Source organism: Vombatus ursinus, unplaced genomic scaffold, assembly GCF_900497805.2.
Source record: "Vombatus ursinus unplaced genomic scaffold, bare-nosed wombat genome assembly UNPS02014807.1, whole genome shotgun sequence".
NCBI classification, from domain to species: domain Eukaryota; kingdom Metazoa; phylum Chordata; class Mammalia; order Diprotodontia; family Vombatidae; genus Vombatus; species Vombatus ursinus.
The window spans coordinates 37,686,336-37,711,873 of NW_020954585.1; the positions used below are offsets into that span (position 1 = coordinate 37,686,336).

General features: G+C 35.5%; 1 pseudogene; it reads right to left on the reverse strand.

The window, feature by feature from the left end:
• LOC114052148 overlaps positions 1-24,947 on the reverse strand; it is a 65,173-nt pseudogene extending 40,226 nt beyond the window's left edge.
• Positions 24,948-25,538: the final 591 nt, after the last annotated feature.

A 25,538-nucleotide genomic window follows, 5' to 3' on the forward strand; every position in this document is an offset into this window, starting at 1 on the left:
ACTGACTGCCCTGTATTTAAACAGATCTGTGTGGTGCAATTTTCATATGTGTGCTTCTGTTCAGTGTTTAGCCCATGGTTTTATCCATATATGGGTAACTATAGACATTCTGGCCTCCCAAAGAGAAGCCACATAGCCAAAGGGATATAGAATTGACCAGAAATCTGGCAATTTATATTTTCTATCTCTTGCTTACATCAGGCTTTCTGTCATTTATGTTTAAAAAGGCTTTGAGAATCTGAATGTACCTACCTCCCAAGATACGTTGCCATAGCACATTGCTTGACTTCTAATGCTAAAACAAAAAACAAAAACAAAAACAAAACAAACAAAAACCTTGAACCCTATCGTGGTGATGTGACTTTAGGAAACTACCTTCCCACAGACCCACATCTCAGGTGCCTGTTTCTCTTGTAGTAATTCATCATGATTGCATCAAATGCTTGACTCATGTCTCCTGAGTAAAACATAAATTTCTTCACCCCTTTCTTTGCTTCCACAGCTATGATCCTTTTACTACCTTCTCTGACTATTTGATCCCATAGTGATCTTTTCCTTCTCTTATCTCCTACGAGACTTAGGCACAGCCGTACAGATGTTTAATGCCTAATTGTTCACTAATTATGCATTTATGCTGTCTCCCCAGATAATTTTTTGGAGACAAGAAGAATGTCTCCCACACTGTTTATATCCGTTCTGTCACCTTCTCCATTCAAGTAGAGCTTTAAAGTTTGCAAAGTACTTTACATATGTTATTTTGTTGGATCCTCACAATAATCTTGTGAGGTAGGCACTATTATTAATCTTATTTTATATATGGGGAAACTGAGTCATAGAGATGTAAAGTGACTTGCCCTGGGTCATATAGCTAGTAAATGTTCTAAGGCAAGATTTGAACTCAGGTCTTCCTGACTATAAACTTGAATGCCTCATTATGGAATGTAGCTGACCTGGTCTTAAGGCTGTGTCAAGAGAGCACAAGATCAGGCAGGTTGTATCTAGCAGGCTTCCAGTGTGAATCAATTATTTTTTTAAATTCCAGCATGAAAATGGACATAATCATCACTAATTTTCTTTCGCCAGATCTGTGATTTCATTGGTACAGGGAACTTGCAGTGAAGAATTTCTCTCTGCCATTGCATGTCCACACATCCTCTGCATATTATAGTCTCAGAGAGCCACCAGAAGCACTAGAAATTAAGCGAATTTCTCAAGGTAACAAAGTCAGTATGTGGCAAAGATAGAATATGAACCTTATCTTCATGACTTTGAAGACAGCTCTCAATTCTATAGCCACACTGCTTCTCCTGTATGTGAGTGACTCTATGTGTGCGCATGTATGCATACATGCTCACATGCCCAGGATGTCATATTTATATTTGGAGAAGCTTGTTGCCAGAATGCTGCCACCAGGCAATCCATGTTTTTGTTTTTCTTCTTTTTGCATGAAAATAGTTTATCGTGCTTCAACTGCCTTCTCGCTCCATGGTAGCCCCTTTCTCTCATTGGTTCACAATCTCCATTTTGGGTAAGGATCCAGAACATCCATCCTTTACTCCGAACTTTGCCTCTGCACCACAACATAGATACCTTCCCCAATCTTCCTTTTTTTGTCACCTCCCACCATTAGAATATAAGCTCCTGTTAAAATTATTTTACATGTAATTGGGAAGAATAAATATTAAGAAATTAAAAAGAATATAAACTCCTTGACAATTTGTCTTTATTTTTTGCTTGTTTTTGTAACCTCAGCATGGTCTGGCACATACTGAGCTTTGAATAAATGTCTGTTGACATGTAGGGGTTGTGGGGTAGGAGTCCGTACCAGTAAAATCTCAGATTTTTTTGTGTGTATATATCTATATCTTACTGATATATATCAATATATAATATACATATGTAATATATTATACTAATGTATTAATTTGACATCAGTTACAGAAAGTAGAATATATTAAAAATTGGATGTCTATGCATACAAATATATATTATATATGTGTATAACCAAATATTTCTTTAATTTGTCATCAAAGAAAATAACAGTACAATCACTTACGCATCCACACACACAAATATATATATAAATATGACCAAAGGATAAATAGTTTTGTGCAATTTAGCATTCCATTCTTTCCAAGCTTCTATATTCAGGTTATGTCTGTCTCCACCCTAGATATAGTCTATTCTGGACCCAGGATCCCTTTTTGCTTAGTTCCTTGAACATTGCATATTCTGGTTCTGTTCATCTAGACTGAATTTCCCTAACCTAGCTACCCCCCAGGTATAAGTCTGTGTCCCTTGAGTGCCTGCCAACCTCATTCTCCCTAAACAGAAGTTTGACTACCCTTCTTGGCTTGAAGTGAAGCATATCCTCTTGCTAATTGCTGACTTCTAATATTAGCTCACATTTGTGTAGCACTTTACAGTTTCAAAATTCCAACTACCCTTTGAAGACTGGTATAGTAGAAATAGTATAGGGGCTTTACATCACAATGACTGCCTTTGAGTGCTAGCTTTTTCCTCAACCACTTTTTGAAGGAGGTAGTAGAAATATGATGGTCCTCACTTAAGAGATAAGAAAATTGGGACCCCAAAGAGGGGAAACAATTTGCCTAAAGTCACAGAGCTAATTCTTTTTTTTTTTTGAAATTTTGAATTTGATAATGCAACTATCTCAAGGCATAAACAAAAACAGAGATGAGGACCATACACATAGAATGTTTTTACTTTTAATGTATACATAAACTTAACCAGAAAGTTTGGGGACCCCAAAGAGGGTAAATAATTTGCCTAAAGTCACAGAGCTAATAAGCAAGCTCAGATCTTGAGCTTAGATCTTCTGATTCCAAATCCAGTGTTGTTTTCACTGTATCACACACAAACTATTTTTTTTACTTTCTTTTTTTTTTTTTTGAAATTTTGAATTTGATAATGATTCATCATTGCAACTATCTCAAGGCATAAACGAAAACAGAGATGAGGACCATACACATAGAGTGTTTTTACTTTTAATGTATATATAAACTTAACTAGGAAGTAACAAATTATTTTTATACTTTCTCTACCTCCCTTTCTTCTCTTACCTGCAATTTTTAAAATACTTTACTGATGTTCTTCCTACCCCCCCACCACATCTTTCACTTCTTCCCAAATCACATCCCTGCTCTGCCTAGATGCTGTAATAACAAGTATGTGTAGTCAAGATAAACCAATGAAAATGTTTACCATATCTAAGGATGCATGTATGGTTCTATGGTTCTAGTTAATCAAGTCTCTACCAAGAGGTAGAAGGTATGTTTTACCATCACATTTTGGAAGTCAAAACTCTGAATTCTTTCTGAGTTGCTTCTCTTTCCCTTATAGTAGTCAGTGTATACATTGTGATCCTGGGTCTGCTCCCTTCAATTTGTACCAGCTCATACAAGTCTTTCCATATTTTTTAGAATCTGTCACATTCATTGTCTCTTCTGCTACATCATGGCAGGGTTACAGGTAACACTGGGCATCTGAATGTAAGGCCAAAGGAGAACAGACTCTGAAAGGTCTTAGCAAGCTGGAAAGACTTCAAGCATGGGCTGCTACATCTGTTGTCTGGAGACCAGCCTGGATAAGTTCAGAGAAGTTCAGGACCAGAACATTGGCTCCAGGACTGGATTTTATTTGCCACAAAATGAACAAAGGCTGTCCACTAAGGCAAAAAAGAGATGTGATTTGTATCATCTATGTTCTGCTTGAAGAACATACAAATGGAAATTGAGAAGAAGCTGTTGTTTCCCAGGGACCTTCTGCTATCTTGTTCAGTACGCTTATGGTTACAGACATTTAACAATGGGAATGAATACCTACCAATTACAAACAGTAGGTGGGCATCAAAGTGTAAAGGTACTGGCTGATAATAGAACATTCTCTGGGAGGAACAAGCAAGCAGGCCAGTTTGGCTGGATTGTAATATTATGTGTAAAATTATATCAGATATGGCCATTTACAAAGAGAGAAAGCAGTTTATGAAAATAGGTTTTTTTTTTGCTGTTTACTTTTGTATCTGCTATAAACATTTATTTTTAATGGGCATTGCAAATTCCAATGATTAATGTGTTAAGTAAATATAGTCATGCTCTATTATTACAATCTTTAATTAGTTGTCACCTGAAAGAACCACTAAAATGAAAAGAAAAAGAGTTTATAACCATATCTATGTCTATGATTAGTAATCTCCACTTAATCTTCCCTTCCCTGACTCCTAATTAAGACAACAACAACAGTATTTTGAATGGCAGCATATGGGCTTATTGCTAGTTCTATTCTCCACACAAATTAAATTCCTAAAGCTTCTTGGTTCATTATCTAAAAAATCAGTTCCAAAATATTAGGTTTACAATGACTGTGCAATTTGCCAAATTTGAATATTTCACTAAGCAATGCAGTTAACAGCATTTATCTTTACATGTTTCTCTATAGAACTGTTGGATAGAAGGTAAACCTCTGTGCTAAACAGTAATCATTAACTTTTTCTCAATGAATTATTAAGACTGTTCCTTAAGGGTGAAAGTTACAAGAAGACTAAATGTTAAGTGAACAGTTGCATTCCTGGAGAATTTAATTGCAAAGTAATCCAGACCACTGATTTTGTGTGTAATTTAAAATTTTAAGTTCAGCAGTAAACAGTAAGTATATAGAGTGATAACTAGGACTTTCGGCACCTGGGGCAAATTCAATTGGAGTGTGTGTGTTTGTGTGTGTGTGTGTGTGTGTGTGTGTGTGTGTTTGCATGTGTATGTGTATAATGTCACCTATCACCTGGAGTTTAAAAAGACCACCTCCCATAGTGTGCACCCACATCACTGCCAATCTGTTAAATTCCCCTTGAAAAGGGTGACATGTAGGCAACTCTGTGGCAAGGTCCATGATGCCTGATGCCATCAACTCCAAAGAGGGGACAGAGGTATAAGAAGATGGCAGAGATTGTGGGTTAGCCAGACCTTGAGAAAAGGGCACATGATAATGACAGGACCTAATTGTAGTAACCTAGAGATAACTGAATGAATAGGGACAACCTTAAAATCAAATCTTATAGTAAAGGGGTGGAAACAGAATTCTGAGGTTCAGGGATGATGAGCCAAATATTTCTATGAGAATAAAACATACCTTGCAACCACAGGTATTAACGCCTGGAGACAAAGCCATAGTTGCCTCACCCTACAAAGCCATAGTTGCCTCACCCTAGTTACAGATATGACCATGAACCGACTTTTAAAAGCAAGACTTGTTAACAGATTCACAGCAAGTAAGTCCCTTGATTATTTTTGAAAGACCTTAGAACTGCCCTCCAGCTTTTCTGTTTTACAACTTTTGGAGATGGCAATACAAATTCTATTTGTGATGTTAAACATGAGTTATTTTTGCCCCTAAAAACTGAGATCAGACCTGGAATTCCACCACAGTCTTTTTAAAAAAATTGATGTAGGCTCCTTGAGGATAGGGATTATTTTATTATTTATGTTTGTATCCCTTGTGCATGTATGTGCTTAAGAATTTCCTGTTGATTGATGCAGCAAAACCGCTGCTAGGTCTATGTCCCAAAGACATCCAAAAAAAGGTAAAAGGACCAATTTGTACAAAAAAGATTTCTAACAGCTCTTTTTGTGGTGGCTAAAAATTGGAAATCGAAGGGATGCCCAACAATTGGGGAATAGCTGAACAAATTGTGGTATATGATTATGATGGAATATTATTGTGCTATAAGAAATGATAAGCAGGATGATTTCAGAAAAACCTGGAAAGACTTACATGAACTAATGCATAGTGAAGTGAACAGAAACAGGAGAACATTGTACACAGTAACAGCAATATCATTCAATGAAGAACTATGAATGACTTAGCTATTCTCAGCAATAAAATGACCAAAGACAATCCCAAAGGATTTATGATGAAGCATACTATCCACCTCCAGAGAAAGAACTGATATTGTTTGAATGCAAACTGAAACACACTATTTTTTACTTTCTTTCATTTTTTGTTTTTCATTTGAGTCTTCTTGTACAAAATGACAAAGATGGAAATGTTTTACATAATTGCACATGTATAACCTATATCTGATTGTTTACCATCTTGGGGACGGGGGAGGAGAGAAAGGGAGGGAAGGATAGAATTTCAAACTCAAAACTTTAAATAAAAATGTTAAAAAATGAAAATAAAAGAATTGCCTATTAAGTAATATTGTGCCAAAGAGATGGAATTGTTGTCTCATACCAACCTGGTATTCCTTCTCAGACTGTCCACTCCTTCATCTTTACAGGGCCTATTATTTATAGGTGTAAAAAGTTCCTAATGAGAATATTCCCTCTACAAATCTTGATCCTGTCTGGGAAGGAAGGAAATCTTTGTCTACTCTCTTCTTCCCTACTACCCCAAAACATGCTCCCTATCAAAAACCTCATTTAATCCAATGATTCTGGCTAACAATAGTACCCCTATTGATTCTATCTATCTATCTATCCATCTATCTATCTATCCGTCTTGTTGTACATAGTTATTTGCACATTATCTTCCCCATTGGATAGCAAGCTCCTTGAGAATAGGACTGGGATTTTTTGTTTGTTTTTGCCTTTCTTTCTATCCCTAGTGTTTAACACAGTATCTGGTTCATAATGAATGTTTACTAAAAGTTTGTTGACTGCTAAAATGCTGCTAATAGATTTGCAATGTAATTCCTTGGGGGGCCTTGCCTGCTTCAACATATCAACTTCATTGCTTCTCACTTCACATTAAAGCTTCATTCTATGAGGAGTTTTTTTTTTTTTTTTGTTTAGGGCTCTATGAAGACTCTTAAAGGTATTTTTAGTCTCTAAGATTACTCCAGTAATAGGCAAATATCCCTAGGAAATATCACATTTCTCCAGGTTAAAAAATATTGACAGCCAATGAAAAGGAATTTATAAATCATAAAATGTTATAATGTATGAGTTGTTGGTATAATAATAATAACAACAGCTATTATTATTATTACTCTAGGAGACACTTTAGTAAATCTTCATGGGGTATGGTTCTGGGGATTGCTGAGCTCTCGAAAAAAAGGAGACACAACTGGCATAGATAGAGAAGGTAGGCATAAGACAAACTCAGCTGCTTTCACAACTCTTGTCAAAATTCAACCCTGTGACTGTTCTTCAGGATAATACATTTAGAGTTGCAAGTAACCAAAAAGGTAATCTAGTTTAATCCCTTTACTTTATAGATGAGAAAAGTCCAAATGAAGTAAGTGAACTGGCAATGGTCACGTGGTCACATGGCTAATAAGAAATAGAACTGGGATTTGAGCCCAAGGCCTCTGATTCCAATTCATTTTACCATGCTGTTCCAGGACTTCTGCTGCTACCCATATACAGCTATATATATTGCTGGAGCTTCCTGGTGGGCTTCCCAACCTTAAACAGATTTGTCTACAAGCTATAGAGTATAAGAAAAGCATTGCTCTTCATAGAAGGCTATGAAGTAGTGGTTGAATAGATCCTGTCAATTCAAGAAGAAACCCTGACCCATTTTAATCATAGAGATGGTATGTCATATGGGTTATCTGACTTCTGCTGGATCTCCATTCTTTTAAAGATATTTCCAGTAGTAGAATGACAAATAAAACCAGCAAGTATGTTTTGTCTATCAGAAGATAGAAGGATATGACTACTTCAATGCAGAAGTCAGAGTACAAGGAATATTTAAGTTAAAACATGAAATTTCCTAAAATTGTACTATGTAAATACCATGTGATCCACTGGAATTCTCATAATTCCAGAAAAACATCATTATTTGATTGACTTCAATAGCATTATACGTTAGAAAGAATACTGGAAAGCAAGTCAAAAGCATGAGGTCTGGTCTGTCTTTACCACTTAGATCATAGATCCATCAGGGTAAGTCAAAAAATCATATCAAAGTATATCAAAGCACATTCAGTATTTGAAGTCATATATTTTAAAATATGCCCATTCTCATCATTAATCATTTACCTCCCCCCCAAAAAAACCCCCAAAACAAAACAAAAAACCCTCAAAAACATATTGCCTGGTGGAAGCTTCGCTTCATTGCAATCTTCTAATTTAATAACCTATGATTCTACTTTGTGTGTGTATTTTGTAGTTTAACCTAGAAAGTTACGTAACTTTTTAATTCTATCCTGTACTGTTTTTCTGGTTTCTTCTTTCAGGGAATACATTTCTTACCTGTTTTAACCTATCCTAAGGCCAAAACCACATGAAAATGACCCTGATTTTTCAAAGCCAATTCCAGAGCAACACAAGCTCCAGAGGTGCTCCTATACAATTTCATCAGCAGGCACTTCAGTTCAGTTCAACAAGGACCTGTTATGTGCTAGAGATAGCTTAGAAAGTGGTATAAAGTGTTTTTTTTCTTTAGGTCTTGCTTTCATGGATCTTATGTTCTAATGAGAATGTGAGGGCAGGTCCACATCATCTATTAAATCATGGCTATGAAGTAGTGGTTGAATAGATCCTGTCAATTCAAGAAGAAACCCTAACCCATTTTAATCATAGAGACAGTATGTCATATGAATTATCTGACTTCTGCTGGATCTCCATTCTTTTAGAGATATTTCCAGTAGTAGAATGCCAAATAAAACATATGTTTTGTCTATCAGATGACAGAAGAATATGACTACTTCAATGCAGAAGTCAGAGTACAAGGAATATTTAAGTTAAAACATGAAATTTCCTAAAATTGTACTACGTAATTATGCTTCTGTAGACAATGATAACCCCTTCATATTTTAAGAGTATAAATGAATTGAAATACCATGTGATCCACTGGAATTCTCATAATTCCAGGAGACAGTAAAAGAGGCTTCCAACATGTTAGGTAGACCTTCTGTGATGAACTTATGGGGAGAAATGAGTAAGAGTCACACAGGATGGAAATATATGTACAGGGTGGAATTTGCATTATAGGAAGGAACCTGTAAAGCAGTTAGATCATAGATCCATCAGGGTAAGTCAAAAATCATATCCAAGTATATCAAAGCACATTCAGTATTTGAAGTCATATGTTTTAAAAATGCCAATTCTCATCAAGTAAATAAAATGGCAGATAAACAGCCAAGAACAGCTATTGTTGTAACATAAAGAACTAAGGGTAACAATAGGAAGTATTGGTGTATGAAATATCATATGTGAAAATCTTGATTTTGCTTTCAATAACTTAAAATGTTACTTGTTCTAGAGTCTATTTTCCAAAGAATTTAGTGATTCTGGTATGCTTATGGACACAAAAGACTACATCGAATTTTCTAAAGGTTCACTGTTACATAAAGTAGAGAGTGATACGGAACCATTGCTCTATCTATACCACTTAAAGACATTGCTCAAACCTAGCATATAAAGACACTTAATCATTACTGGTTGTGTTTGTATGGCATTCCCTTGACTGCCTTGTTGAATTAGAAGGTCCCAAACAAACTACTTAAGTTTAATCATTTACCCCCCCCCCCCCAAATGAAAAACAAAACAAAAAACCCTCAAAAAACATATTGCCTGGTAGAAGTTTCACTTCATTGCAATCTTCTAATTTAATAACCTATGATTCTACTTTGTGTATGTATTTTGTAATTTAACCTAGAAAGTTATGTAACTTTTTAATTCTATCCTGTACTGTTTTTCTGGTTTCTTCTTTCAGGGAATAAGTTTCTTACCTGTTTTAACATATCCTAAGGCCAAAGCCATGTGGAAATGAACCTGATTTTTCAAAGCCTATTCCAGAGCAACACAAGCTCCAGAGGGGCTCCTGTCCAGAAGGTTGGCTACATCTTCTCACAAAACCACCTACTAAGACATGAGAGGGCTAGAATTTATTTTTCTAAAGGAGTACTGATGTGCATGAAATCATGGCTCCTTGAATTCCTTTAAGGCCAATGTACAGAAATTGGTCCATCCATTTGCTGGTGCATGGACCCATATACAAACTGGCAGATTAGACCTTCTAAGCACAGAGATTCAGTACTTAAAACAAATCCAATAAATTTAATTTTAAATCATTATTGGATTGACTTCAATAGCATTATATGTTAGAAAGAATACTGGAAAGCAAGTCTAAAGCATGAGGTCTGGTCTATCTTTACCACTTACTGATAGCTGGACTTGGGCTCTCATATTTTGGGGCTTCAATTTTTTTTAATCAACCCTCATTCATTGCCTTTTCAAAATTTTATGTGGATCTGGTAATTAAACAGATGCAGTTACATTTAAATGAATTTAAACAAAAATATTAGGTAGTTACCATTATCACTTTGCTCATAATTGTAGTATTTATGAGATGCAGCAAATAAATGCTGGATCTATAGCAAAACTAACATTTTGGACATTGCTAATTCAGAGTTTGTATTGTCATATACTGTGTAAAATCTGCTTTTACACTGGGGGGAAAAGTTTATTAAGTTTGTTAATAGTGCAAAGGCGTGCTGGTACAAGTTGATCTCTAACCTCTCAAGTTCTTTTTTAAAAGATGAAACATATAGTGAAGTTGAAGAGACAATGACCTAAAAACTTTTCTATTACTGTGTGTTTTTAAAAATCTGTTTTATTGGGTTGTTTTTTTTACTTCAATAGGTACTGAATATATGAAAATACACATATATGCAGCTATATACAGAAATACTGATTTTTAAGTCATGAACCAAACCTCTTTGTATGTGGTCAAGTTCTTTTTGCTAACTTACAGATGAGCAAATGGACCATTCTCTGCAAGTCAAGGAAGAGAAAAAGTATGGGATATGATAAGAAATCACAGTATTTAAAACAATTATCAACAATAAAGTTATTGAGAAGCTGTCTATAAGGAACTATGATCTATGGCATTTTTGACATTCTTCTGTCCTTTGTGAATCATCAGTAGTGTCAGGAACTGATCTTGCAGTCAAAATATCTACATTTAAATGCTATACTTGCTACTTGTGTGCCCCAGGCAAGTTACTAATCCTGAGCCTCAATTTTTTCATCTGTAAAACTAAGGGTGCTAGACTAGATAATCTCTACAATTTGTACACCACGTTAATTTTTTTTAAATGGAAAGTAGATTTGATACACTGTAGTTCGTAAACTGAGAATCAAGAGAAAAACAAACTGTCATTAGATGAATGGGAAATCAGATGAGAAAACTTACCTTATCACCTTCTTCCACCTCACAAATTTTTTCTTCATTTGCAGGATTAAAGACTGGGAATTTTTTGCCACTTGATGAATTATGCCATTCGTTGTTTATAAATATCTTGAGAAATATCAAAAGAAATTAAAGTCATATATATAGTTCAGGAGAGTTGAAAACAATTTTCCACAATAATTAATCTTGAACATCAGTAAAGACCCTTATTTATACTTCTTAATGGTACCATTTCCCCAGAAAAACCATATGTTGTAAAGGTCATACTGTGGAGGCGACTGCCATTCGAGTACAGGTTGGATTAGATGATTCATTACAACCCTTCTAATGGGTAAGATTCCGTGATTCTACAAATAATCTCCTGCCTCCAGATTCTTTTGGGTAATTTTAAGATAATATGAAGCACACTGTATAATCTGAAAATGTCACTGGGAATGAAGGCCACCTCCACAATAGTGAATCCAAGGAAACCATTCAAAGGAATGATTTCACCTCAAAGAGTCAATCTGATGCAAGAGTTGGTTTTGTAGAGTTAATTGTCTCAATTTTCCACTTCAGTTTGTGTGCTTAATCATAGCATTAGTGATTTGGTATTACAAAATAGTTCTGCACTTTAGCAAGCTTTAGAACAACAATGAAAACATGCAATTTGTTTTCAGGAGCATTAAGAAAAATTTGAGTATAGAGTTTTCCTATGTATCTTTTTAAAAAAACCTTGAGCTGTAAGACATAGAGTATTTACTTTGAACTTATTACATATACTTTGAGATCAACTCACCAGGTTTTAATTCTCCTTCAGTGGGCATATACATGCAAAGCAAAATGAGATTAAAGAATAACAAACTACTTAATACTGTCTAAGATTAAAAAATGAGATGTATTGAATAAACACTGGACACCAGAAATATGGGGTTCACTTTTCTATTTATGTTTCAGAAGGCTAAAATCATAAAGGAATGCTAATCTGTGACATGTATTTAAAGGTAGTGATTTAAAATTCTACTAAGTCTTAGAGTAGTGTTTCACTGAACAGAAGCCTAATAAAGCAAAAATGTCCCATTCGTCTTTTAAGGGAGTTAACATTTTTCTAGGTGGCAAAGTGGATAGAACACTGGGCCTGGAGTCAGGAAGACCTGAGTTCAAATCTAGCCTCAGACACTTACTAGCTGTCAGACTCTGGGCAAGTCATTTAACCTCTGTTTGCCTTATTTCAGTGGAGAAGAAAATGACAAACCACTCTAATATCTTTGCCAAGAGAACCCATGGACAGTATGGTCCATGGGGTCACAAAGAGTTGGACCACTACTGTACAACAATATTTCCTGGGCAGTGGTGGTACTATGCCTGGAGTCAGGAAGTCTCATATTCCTGAGTTCAAATTTGGCCCCAGAAGCTTACTAACTATGTGACCCTGGGCAAGTCATTTAACCCTGTTTGCCTCAGTAAAATGAGCTGGAGGAGGAAATAGCAAACCACTTCAGTATCTTTGCCAAGAAAACCTTAAATGGGATCATAAAGAGTTGGACATGAATGAAAACGTCTGAACAATAAAAGTTTCTGAAGCCCTTAGTTAAGAAACTTCCCTTTTATGATCAATGAAATAAAATTATTTATGGTTCTGGAAAAGCATACAAAATTTCCCCCCTTCCTTCATTCACTTTCCCTTAAAATTTTTATATGGGTATAGCACTAAAACACAGATGTAACATTTAAAAGAATTTCTAAAAATTTCTAAGTAGCTGTCAAGGAATTACAATTTTAATTCTAATTTTATGGAATAAGTCATATAATTTTTAAGAGATGATGCATTTACATGCAGAACCTACAGTAAAACCTCAGTATCTTTGGACACCATTAATTCAGAATTCATGTTAATTCAGGCAAAGTGGATAAAGTTTGCTTTTACACTATGAAAAAATATTATTATTAGTGTGTTATTATTTGTTTAGTAGTATTATTTTATAATAATAACTGATAACATTAATTATTATTAATTTAGTTTATTATATTGCAAAGAAGATGAATGAGTTAGGGAATATGTTCTAACTACTTAAAAGAGCTAACGCTTCTCAAGAATCCTTGAGCACTTTAGAAATATCTTAGAAACACTTGACATTATAATGCTTTATATTAATTAAATTATTTTCATTTATTCATTAAATGCAGGTAGCATGAATTAGAGACTAGGGTGGTGGCCCTGGAGGCAGAAGGATCTAATTTCAAGTCTCACCTCTGATCTCTACTAGCTGTGTAACTCCAAGCAAGCAACTTAACCTCTCCAAGCTCTAGCAACCTTTCTGAGAGTATAAGTTGTAGAGAAGATGATTTTCTTGAGTAAAGAGAGTTTCTTCACCTGGGAGCTCCCTTTAATCACTGACATCACAGGTTCAATCCCTATGCTATTTATTAAAGTTTCTCCCCAACTAGATTCTACTAGGCTACACTTAAAAAAAGTAAAAAAAAGCTTTGTTATTTTTATTGTATAAACATGAAAGTGAGAGACAACTTCTCTTTTTAAAAAGTTATAATTTTTATTCTAATATCTCAATGTGGCATCTCAGAGAGTTACACTGGGAAAAAGCAGAGTTTGTATGCCATTAGAATAGCCTTCAAGAACCCAGGAACACTCTTCACACCATGATGACATATCAGAATAGAGTTTGGTGAAGGTTATTGCCTAGAATAAAATATTGGTGTGATACAAATTGTACGTTATTGACCTTTGTCCAGGAACAATGCCTTGTTAGTAGTTCTGCTAAGGCAAAATTCAGTTCCTGTAACATGTTAGCTATTGGTTCAAATTGACCAACCATTATACTATCCTTTGCTTTTCCTTGACTGTATAAATATAACCAATAGGAATTACCTTAAGGCAGTTTTCAAGGTTTTAATTTTATCCTATCTTATGTATAAAGATTGCCCAGTCAGTTCAGTGGAAGATGAGTAGAGTTACAGAATAGATAAATCTTCTTGTCAATAGATAAAATGTAATGAAGTGGAGATTAATGAAACTAATTAATGAATGAATTAAAAACTATGAAGTCCATTTTGAATCTGAAGCAATGGCATAAAGCTGAAACAAATGATAATCTCTTTTTAAACCTCTTTTCCTTGAGCAAATTTGAAAAAAAGAAGGTATCATGCTTATAGAAATAAAACTATTTGTCATGTTTTGCCATAATATTACACACACCATCAATTATGAATCTAGGGGCAAGGATGCATATTGAACCACAAATATTTACAGTAGCCTTAAGCCTACAGTATATGGTATTGCAGTATCATTATAGATTCTTTAGTATTCCCCTACGCTTTCTGACAGGGCACTAAATTTCTTTTTTTTCTTCTGAATTCTAGCCTTCTCCTAGCCAAATAATATTTTTTGAAAACCCAAATACATATATTTAGGTAACACAAACAAAAGAAAATTGTATTAGTTTTGGTTTGTGGTCCTTTTTAACTTAAAAAGACAGTCTACGGTAATATGTTAACAAGCAATAAACAAAGCTGCCTGTTAGGGCAGAAATTTAGTGTTAGGAGGGAAATTTTGAGTTTTCTGAGGACCTTTTCTGAGCTGTAATTTCATTTTATACATTTCTCTTCGGAATATTTTTCAAAGAATTCTTCTACTTTCACTTTTTTTTTTGTTAAAAAATGGACTAAACTTGCTTAATGGGCATATTTATAACAGACTAAGATCTGATTCTCACAACTGTGTATTGGAGGCCAATCCTGGGTTAAACAGTACCCAGAAGCTCCTCTGTAAGTAGACTTGAAGGCCAGAAAATGATCTCTCTAATAGAGGAAAACTCTCTTTTTCTTGGGCTTTTTTCTGATTCCATAGGCACATCGCAATGCCCTATAGCCCCAGAATCAGGCTGAGTAACCTGGAATATAGGTAGCAGGCAAGTGACCTCTTTGATCTGGGGAAAGCAGGCAATTTTATGGGTTACCTGTCCAATCACTATAACTTAAGTGTGGCTTAATGTAACTTATAACATGATGTGTGACTTATGTTACAGGTGCCAATGCACAAAAGCTTTGCACACACAGTACCAAAAAGGTAACATTAGTAATTATCTGGTAAATTAAGATTATAGACATGGGAAGAATGTCCTTGTTGAAGTGAGAACTCAAGCCGAACTGAAAAGAATTCTTTAAGAATCATGGGGGATATTCTTTTAAAAATCGTGACTAATAGGAGATAGGGGGATGCTAAGACAGGAAAAAACAGTGATCAAGGTTAAACCAAGAAAAAGAAACATAGGAGTTGAAAAAACATAGTGATTTTAAAAGTAGATCCCTAACAAGTAAAAGTTGTGAACATTATACCTTATATTTATGTAATGCTCATTTAGCTTATACAATCATTTCCCTAGATATGATCTTATTTGATCTCTATTGTTATCTCATAAATGAATTAAAGCAGTTATTCTCCTCATTTTACAGATAGGGAACCTGAGGTTTAGAGAGCCCATCAAGTGGCAGAGTTAGGATCATGGGATGATGTAGTTAAAGCTGGATGGGAATTAGTCTCTGCCAAGCACCACTTAATGGTTATTTTTTGGGCCCTGATGGCTCAAAGTGAATGTAAATAATTGTTTCTCTTATGGCCAGAGGGTCTTCCCTTCCCACGTTGATTTTTTTTTTTAATTAAAGAGGCCATACCTGGCTCACTTCGTAAACAGCCCTAATCACTGAATGGGCGTTGCCTCAGTCAAAAATGAGAACTCAGAAAGACCTTAGCTTAAAAAGGCCAAGGTTTCCACTGCATCCTGGGCCATCTCCAGTTGATCTGATCTATGTCTGGCCACTGGGCCCCAATGGCTTTGGAGGAAAAAGTGAGGTTGGTGACTCTGTGCAGCCCTATCTCACTTAAATCCAATTCATTTGCAAGTCACAGCATCATCTTACTGATGTCATGGTCCTCTTCGAGAATGAAGGACAAACCACACAATCTTTTCTATAAGGAAATAGCGGCCCATCCAGTTTGAATGACTTGACTAAGTTTTTACATAAATGATAGGTTTTTAACGTAGACTCATTGACCTCAAATCCAGCACTCTTTCCAGTGGCACTCTACCTCCAGGACTTAAACTCAGATCTGCTAATTCCAAGTATAATCCTCTTTCTACTATACTAGTCTGCCTAGAGGCAGGATGAGGAGTAGGCTGGGGTGGCAACCACTTAAGTCAGTCTGTTACAAGGAAAACGTGTTATTCTTGGAGTCAAGAAGGACCAAGTTGGAATTCTGCCTCTACCACTTATAGCCATGGAACAAGTTCAAGTCTCTTGACCTTCTCGAGCCTCAGTTTCCTCATCTGGAAAATGGAGAATAATACCCATAGGACCTAGCATGCAGGGTATTGTAGGCATCAAATGACATGTTGCAGGTAATATACTTCTGCAAGCCTGAAAGGATTTTGTGAGTGCCAGATATTAATGTAGACACTTTTAATATACTTTTGAAAAATGCATATATTTTTATAACAGCAAATCTCATCTTCCAAGAAATGTAATGATTAGTTTTGTGCTAAGTTAGATTGCATTTATTATAGGGAAGACACAAAGCCTAATGGAGATGCTATCAAATTTCAGATAAAGGAAAGTATGGTTTCAAATACAGGGAGCACAAATACCTCGTCCCACCTAGGATGCTGCCTTTCCACATAGTAGCAGTCATGTACAGAGGTTTTAACTTCAATGTGGAGGAAAAGATAGATAGACAGAGATGTAGAGATCTATCTATCATAGGATTATATCATAAGAAGATCAAGAAATCAAATAATCTTATATATCATAGGATGATATCATAGGAATGGATCCTTGGGCCCATCTAGTCTAAAGCTCTCAACGGGACTATTGTGTAGAAAACACTTTGTAAATTATTAAGTTCTATATTTAAATATGCTATTATTGTAAGTAGGGTCAAATATGATCATTCTCACTTTGTAGATCATAGATTTAGAACTGGAAGGGATCTTAGAGATAATCTAGTTCAACTGCTCTCATTTTATAGATGAGGAAACCATGGGAGTCAAATGACCTGCTAGACGTTGGATTTGGATTCAAAGTTATGTAAGTTAAAAATCTCTCTTTTGACATTTATTGTGTGACCTTGGACAAGTCACTCAACTTTCCTGGGTTCTAATTTCTCTGTAAAATAAGGAGTTTGAATCAGATGACTTCTACAGTGTCTTCCAGCTGTACAATCAAAGTTCATTGATCTTGCCACTACAATTTACTACCTCTCATGGAGTCAAGATCTACAACAAAATATCCAGGAAAGGAAGAAATAAGAAGACTCAGAGAAAACAGGAGGAGATAAAGGAGGAAACAAAAAAAGTGAAAAGGGGGGAAACAGCCTGTCCATAAAATAATTAAAATAAGGCAGATGTGAAAGTGGCTCCTGAAAAAAAAAGATTTCATATGGTTAGATAAAAATGATATTGTTTTTATTTCATGTTGTAGTCAGAGTTATGGAAAAGATTCCATGAATGAGCTTTTATTTAAAACAAATAATATTGACAATCCTTTCCACCTTTTTAACTCAGCAAGGAAAAAAGGAGAAGTGCCAAAAAATTTCCCCCTAGAGAATCAAACCACATTACTCTCAGGCATTAAAACAAATAACTTGATACCTATTTCTATATAAGCCAACTGTAAAGAGAGAAAATGTGCAAACACTATAGAGCCTTTTAAATATTATTTCTAACAAAATCTATGGCATTGTTGCCCAAATACTCACAAAGTCTTAATCTCTTCTTTCTAAATCATACTTATTTGGAGTTTATGGACCATTTAATATGTTTTCATTAACAGCCACACCATTCAAATAAGTGTGACATAAAATGATTATAACAGCACCTAAAACAAGTACAAACAACATGCTGCACCTCCTCTACAAAAAATATGTACTTGAAGACATGAGACGTCTTAATGCAAGGGAGTGAGTCAAAGATAGAAAACTCTATGTTTAATCAAATATTTGAGTTTCATATTATGTTCTTAAGAGTGTTTTTTAAATTGAAATGTATAATGACTTAAGTAATTCCATAACCTGTCTAAATAACCAAGACCCTGTCTACACAGTTTTTTAAGCCTAGTCTTTTTAGAGTGTGCTATTGGCACTCCCTTTTTGTCCCCCAAGCAGTTCAACTGGTACCTGGATGCACTGCCTTCTTGCTGTCTTAGGAGCGGGAAACAGCCATGAAATAGAAACACCACCCTGGATAACATTCACAACTCAATTGATACAGTGAGTGTGTTCTTGGGAAGTTGTACATAGACAAATTTTGCAAATATTAAGGATTCTACATTGACTTAAAATTGTTTGTAATAAAATAACATAATATAATATAATAATATAAACATTATTTCATATATACTTTGTCAATTTCTAATTGGTCTTCCATTGAAAATGCTTTGTAATGCTTCCATTTTTTAAAAAAAGTTTCTGGGTTTTATTCCCTTCTTTTTCAGGTAATAGTCTATAAGTAGCCACTTACACTCATTAGAGAACCTGCCATTTAAAGGACCCTTGGAAATTCTTCACAGGTAAGAATGGCTATTAATGGATTCACACACTACTAATTTATTTGTGTTGTGAGTTTATTATTTTTAAAAGATCAGATTTTATTGAAATGAAACACACACCTGTCATCAAAAAGAGCCTTCAAAATGGCAACTCATTATATGCTGTGAATTAATGTGAATATCATAAAACTTTTAACTTAGAAATGGCAAATAGTCATGTAACATGTGGGAGAGGGGTAGCAGTAGTTTGTAGTGCTAGAGAATTTTGCTACCCACTAACAAGTATGTTTTGAATTAACTCACAACTAATGTATTGCTAGAGGGAAAGGCTTGTCTATAATTATAGAGAGTGGCTAGCCAATACACTTCTCTGGTTTGTGCTTTAGCCCTGATCCCTTCTCTGGGTAGTGACATTGCCTATAGAGAGAAGAGAAATGATGCCGAACCAGCTGAGGAATGAAGAACCCGTCCTTGAAGTGAAGGCTGGATAAGCATTCATTGGGAATGTTATAGAAAAAAAAATTCTGTTCAGATATGGTTTGAACTAGACAATTTCTGAGGTTCTCCTCTCATGCTGGGATTCTATAATCCTATTTCCTCAGTGCCTTTATCTTAACTGTCACTTTAAGAAAGTAGCATGATAAACCCATACATGTGATAGAAGCATGCTTTGTTACTTTTGCATTTTAAAATAAGATGCTACATAATACAAAGGAATGATTCTATAATTTCAAAATTTCAGGTAGCATAGATAGTCTGTGAAACCTTCATTTGGCATGGGGAGGAGGGAGGAGCAACAGGTCATTCCCACTGCTATCTCAAAAGTGATCCTCTCCTCAGCTTATAGATAAAAAAAGCATGCCTTATAGAGGCTGAGAGTAAAATCAACTTTTAATAGCAAGCTAGATATATGTATTGAAACAGGCTTTGCTCAGAGCGAATAGAACACATCTCTATTTCAAAGGAACTTTCTTTTTCTCCTTAAAGCCTGAAACTTGTGAAAGGGGATGCAAATTGTTTTTCACCAGAAGGTAATAAAATATCACTGGCCCAGAAGTTAAAAAGATATGTATTTCAAATTCTTTCCTTCCCTATCATATATTCTCTCAGATCGAACTAAAAGGTCTCTCTACTCTGTCCTTCCTACTCCTGAGTAGATAGCAACACTTTTGTTGTCTCAGAAGCAGATGACCAAGAGTTGGGATGCCAAGGGCATCAGGCTTCCAGATATTCATGGCTCCAAGTTATAAAAATCAAATCAAATCAACATGCTTCTGTGTTGCAACAACCGTTTCCTCTTTGGTAAGTCACACAGAACTTAGACAAAATTGAACCGTTCCTGGTACAAAGGTACTTTTAGGTTCCTAATGAAGAATCAAAACTACTGCCAGGCATCTCTTTCTCACTTGAAGAACTACCATATGGTAGTACAACAAGCCATGTCGTAAATAATGAAGCAAGTACTCTTTTTCTTAGGAAAATAGAGACATTAGTAGCATAAAATTACATGAACAAAATAAAATTTTATTTTCTCTTTTAATATATTCTAGTCTACAATTTGTATGGGAATAGAGGAGGAAAGAATCATTTTTTTTAAATAACCTGAAAAATATCCAAATTTAATAGCCTCTCCGCTCTGGGCCCCTTCATCCAGATTAAGAATGTCACAGCAATCTTGGTGTATTCACTCTTCCAGGACAGTAGGGGGACCATTTATTAAATAACAAATAAGAAGCCATCAGTGGTTTAAAAGAGCTGAGGTTCTTTCCAAAGTGTCTCTAAGATCAAGTCGATCCCTAAAGGAAATTAAAAACCAATCTGTGACTTCAAACAAGTCAATTATCCCACTTTATGCCTCAGTATCTTTGACTGCAAAATCAGGGATTTATATTAGAAAACTTTAAGATTCCCTCCACTACTAAAATTCTGACTGGGATTTTATTTGTTCTAAAAGCTTGTCCTACCCACCATCCTTGGGGGTTCTTCTGTTTCTGTCTCCCTGACTTGTTTTCCTAAAGAAAAAAAAATGGTCAAATGCTGTTAAGACAATTCGTGGTCTCTTAAGTCCTCCACAAACCTTGAGAATTTCACTACTTGTTTGTGATCCTGATCCAGAGAACATGGTTGTTGAAAACTACACAAGAAAAAATCATAAGGGAAAAACTGGGGAGAAAGGATAAAAAGATGCCTAAGCAGCCATGAGATACAGAAAAGGCAACAAAAACAAGGCAGTTCCTTTTTATAAAGAAATATTTTTATTGATTTCTTTCATTTTGATATAGTCTACATTTCCCAGTGTATTTCTCCTTTCTTCCACTGCCAGAAAGCTATCCTATATGTCAACAAATTAAAAAGGGAGATGCAAGAGAGATAGTTCAGCAAAACATTGAGAAGGTCTGACAAAAACACCAAGGTTCCTCACTTCCACCTCCACCAAGAAAGGTGATGCCAAAAAAAAAAAAACTAAGAGGAGTCCTTGAAAGTAATTTTAAAATTCAAACCCTAAACAGTGTGTGTGTGTGTGTGTGTGTGTGTGTGTGTGTACATGCAGAGAGACGGAAGCAGACACTAAGAAACAGAAAGACTAAGAGACCCATAGAAGGAGAAAAGCTATGGAGAGAAGCAGAGAGACAGAGACAGATCCCCAGAGAGAGAAACAGAGAGAGAGACAGAGATAGAGACAGAGAGAGACAGAGACAGAGACAGACAGAGACAGAGACAGACAGACAGAGACAGAGAAAGAGAGACAGAGGCCCAGAGAGAGAAATAGACTGAGAAACAGAGAGAGACAGAGACACAGAGACAGAGACAGAGGTCCAGAGAGAGAAACAGACTGAGAAACAGAAAGAGAGAAAGAGAGAGAGAGGAGACAGAGATACAGAGACAGAGACACAGCAACAAAGACAGACAGAGACAGACAGAGGTAGAGACGGAGTGACAAAGAAACAGAGAAAAGTGGAGTAAAAAGAGCAGAGTTTTATGTAAATTTCTTTTCTATATGTGGCCTGAAATCCAAGTACTACCAAATCAATTCAGGAAGTACTTTATGAATCCCTGTGCCCCATCTGATACAGATAGACAATCTTGGAGCCTATCAGATCTCAAAACAATTAAACAATGAGAAAAGATCAGAGTACACAGAAGGATAAATTTTTGAAATTATATACAAGGAATCAATATTAATTTTGTTAAAAAACTGATTTTCATCTGAATGCTTGCAAAGGCACTGCACTATCATGATTATAATTAGTTATTTTTAGAAATCTAACATATTACCTAGTGATAACATAAAAAAGATGCTGAAAGTTACAATGAAATAATAAGCAAAACGTTCTCTAAAAATCATGAGATGCTTGTAGAAAGATTGCATGACTAATTTCTCAACTGGGAGACAGGTAAATGACCATCCTTTTATTTCCAGCTTAACCTTCAAATACTTTAGTTGCTTGTCATTAATTTAAGTTTGGAATAGACGTTTGGTGGGGCAACTATACAAGAAGATGTGAAGTGTCAGGCGGTTTTAAAAGTTCACTCACTCATTCAGATTTAATTACATACATAACTGCAGTTCTTCCAAGTGTGAAAAGGCTTTGGCTAATAAACCAAATAATAAAATACACTTTAGAGAAGTAAATTTACACAGAACACCCCTGACTAAGAAAAATCAACTTATTACAGTACTCTGACCTACACATGCCATAAACACCAACACAAAATTCCTGTAGACAGATACACCTACCTCTGAAACATTTACTTTCACTTTTTTAAAGAATGTTCTAGTGAAAGGATTTAAAGTACACAGGACCCTGAAAACAGTAGGCACTTACGAAAGGTTTGTTGATTTGAGTTGAATGCCAACTCTAAAACTTGCTTTCATTTATGGAATCGATAAACCTCAGGGTGTTTTTTGTTTGTTTATTGTCTTCCCTGTTTGCCTTACTAGACTGTAATCTGCATTAGACTTTAAATGGCTTGCCAGTTGGGATGGCTTATTCATCTTTCTAATCACATCAGCACCACCTTCAAACTTCACAAAAAAAACCACCCCAAAACAAAACATGAGATTAGTTGCTTACACAAAGGAGATGTTCAAAAAATAGCATTAACTGCAGTATATACATATGTGTGTGTATTTTAAAATGTATAAAGAAGAAAACATTTAATACTGACATTTTCCTTGAGGTACATATTTTAAGAACAAAAAATTATGAACTTTTGCAGAACGAAACAACAATAAAAAGTGGCACAACTGTATTAAAAACTAAAAAATGTCTTGGAAACCATAAGTACTCTCCCTACAATTAAGGAGGGTGAGTTCTATACTTATTATTTTGAATTTGTGATATATGGTTTTACTAAAGCATATAGTTAAAAGCCACCTCAGACAATAACCCAGCATGTTGAACAGAGTTCAGTCCAGTATGTTGAACAGAGTTCAGTCTAGTATGTTGCCAGAAAAGGAAAACAAGACTGAAGGATCAAATGAGATAAAACATGTAAAGCGTTTTGCAAATCATAAAGCACTATATAAATATTAGCTACTTTTGTCAGTCATTTGCCTTTGCATAGCTACTTAGGGCAGATCATTGTGGATGAATCATCCTAAATCAAACTAACTACTACTTGAAACATAACGTTAAAGAAATGTAACATTAAGGTGCTCACTTGGGGGTGAGGTAGGATGCCTGTAATGAATTGAATGATAACTTCCTAGCAGAGGGAGAGGAAAACTGGTGGGAATTTTGCAGCTGTTTCACTTCACATCTTTACTGAGTGTAGTATCTTCAAAACTTGCCACAGAATTATTTGCAATAAAATTAAAAGCCATTTTCCTTTCTTTTCCAGTAAAGTGTTTCTGAAATGAAGGTTTTGATGAATTTGACTATCGGTCACTCACAATTTATGGTGCTCACACACACTTTCCCATACTGATGTTTTGCAAAGAAGGAAAAAAAAAAGTCACTCAGCTGACTGAGGCTGTCTCAAGTACTGTGTTTATGAAAACAGAAATATTCTGAAACTTTATAATGCCCAAACTGTCCAGAGCTGTAATAATGAGCCCCTTTCCTTCTCCTCTCCCAGTCATTCTTTGTAATTAGGATTGTTAGTTGCTCTTTAGTTTGCTCGCAAGCAAAATGGCCATGTACAAATTTGCAACATGACTAGTCTTTTTTTTTTCTACTCTGCCCTTAAGTTTACCTCGGAGTTATACATCATATTACAAAAACACCACCACCCCTTCTTTAAAGAGTCTTTGGAAGGTCTTTGGAGCTCCTAGGATTTAACTTGCACACTTGTACACATAGCACAGAAATAATTTTAAAATTAATAATGCAGGAGTCTTTCACCAGTCTCTCAGTGGAAATGTGTGAGACCTGGGCTGGCTCTTTGCTTGTCATAACATCAACTAGTTAGTCACTGTACATCTGTCCCAATAGCTGTAAACTTATCCAGTGAGATAAATAAATGTGTTTCTTTCCATCTGTATAGTATGCCAGCGATGCAAACCCGCTCCCCCCTTTCATTGTCTTTCATTCAATTTATAGCTGTGTAGCCCAGTCAAGTTATATAATAACCACCACTATATCTTAAAAAATAAAATGGAACTAAATAACTGTCATTTAGGCATGCCATGTTATCTCAAATTTCCTATGAATTTCTTCCTTACATGTACTTACTTAATTATTTTTTCCCCAGTTTAAATAAGTCCTATTCCCTTCACACATGCAAGTCTATGTAGTATAATTTACTAATAAACTTGCTAAGCGGTATCTACTGGCTTCTATATGAAGAAACAGAACAGTTTAGGAATCAGAATCCAAGTAATCTTAGTATATGGTTATTTAACCCATTTAATATCCTCTATTTAGAAAGATTCTTCATCTAGATCCTCATTTGCCTGGTTTCCACTTGTATCCTTATGTAAGACCCTTTAAAAAAAACTTAGTTGAAATTAACCTTTTCACTCTTTAAATAAGTTAATTTTTCACCTGCCCAAGGCAAGGTAACAGACACGCTGTCTAAGCCTACTGACCTTGGTATATTGGATTTTCCAGTCTTTGAGCGGAGCAGGTATGGTCCCCTCTGCAGGCTTGGCTGGGGTCTGCTGCTCCTCACTCGAAGACATTTCTAACCTGGCCCCTGAAACACAGGTGAAGCGAAGTACTAGACAAGCTCAGCGATTTTGTCCAGATTGAGCACTTAGCTTTATTTGTTCCTTTTTATCTGAATGGACTGGGGATTATTTGCATACTGGGATGTGATTGGATGAACCAACTAGGAGCAAGGAGAAAACGACACTACTTATTTGTAACACCTAAGGTAGGATGGCTCTGACTTTCAACTTAAATCCCAAGACACTATTTCTCACCAGACCTGCAGCTGCACTGGGAGATAATTTACTATTTGCAGATGAATTTATTAACAGAGCTAAAACCTGTGACAAGAGTGTGCAGCTGCTTCAACTACTATGACTGAAGTCTTCCCCCCCCCCCTTTCTTTTATATTACTGTACAAGTTTTATTCCACCGACAGACTCAAGCAAAAGGAACAAGGTAGAAATCTTTGGGTGCTCCTGTTTCTGGGAGGTGAAAGAAAGGAGAGAGATCATGTTCTTTCTTTCAGCTAAAGGGCTGCTTTATAGCCTACAATCATATTATACTTTACCTTTTGCAAAGCATTCTACCTAAGCTATCTCATCTATATCTCACAACAGCCCTTTGACGTAAGTGCTATTATTATCCATCTTCTGTAGATAAGGAAACTGAGATTCTCTGACCTGCCCTGGTAATAAAGTGTCTGAGGCAAGATTCTAACCCAAGGGCATCCTAACTGGATCCATG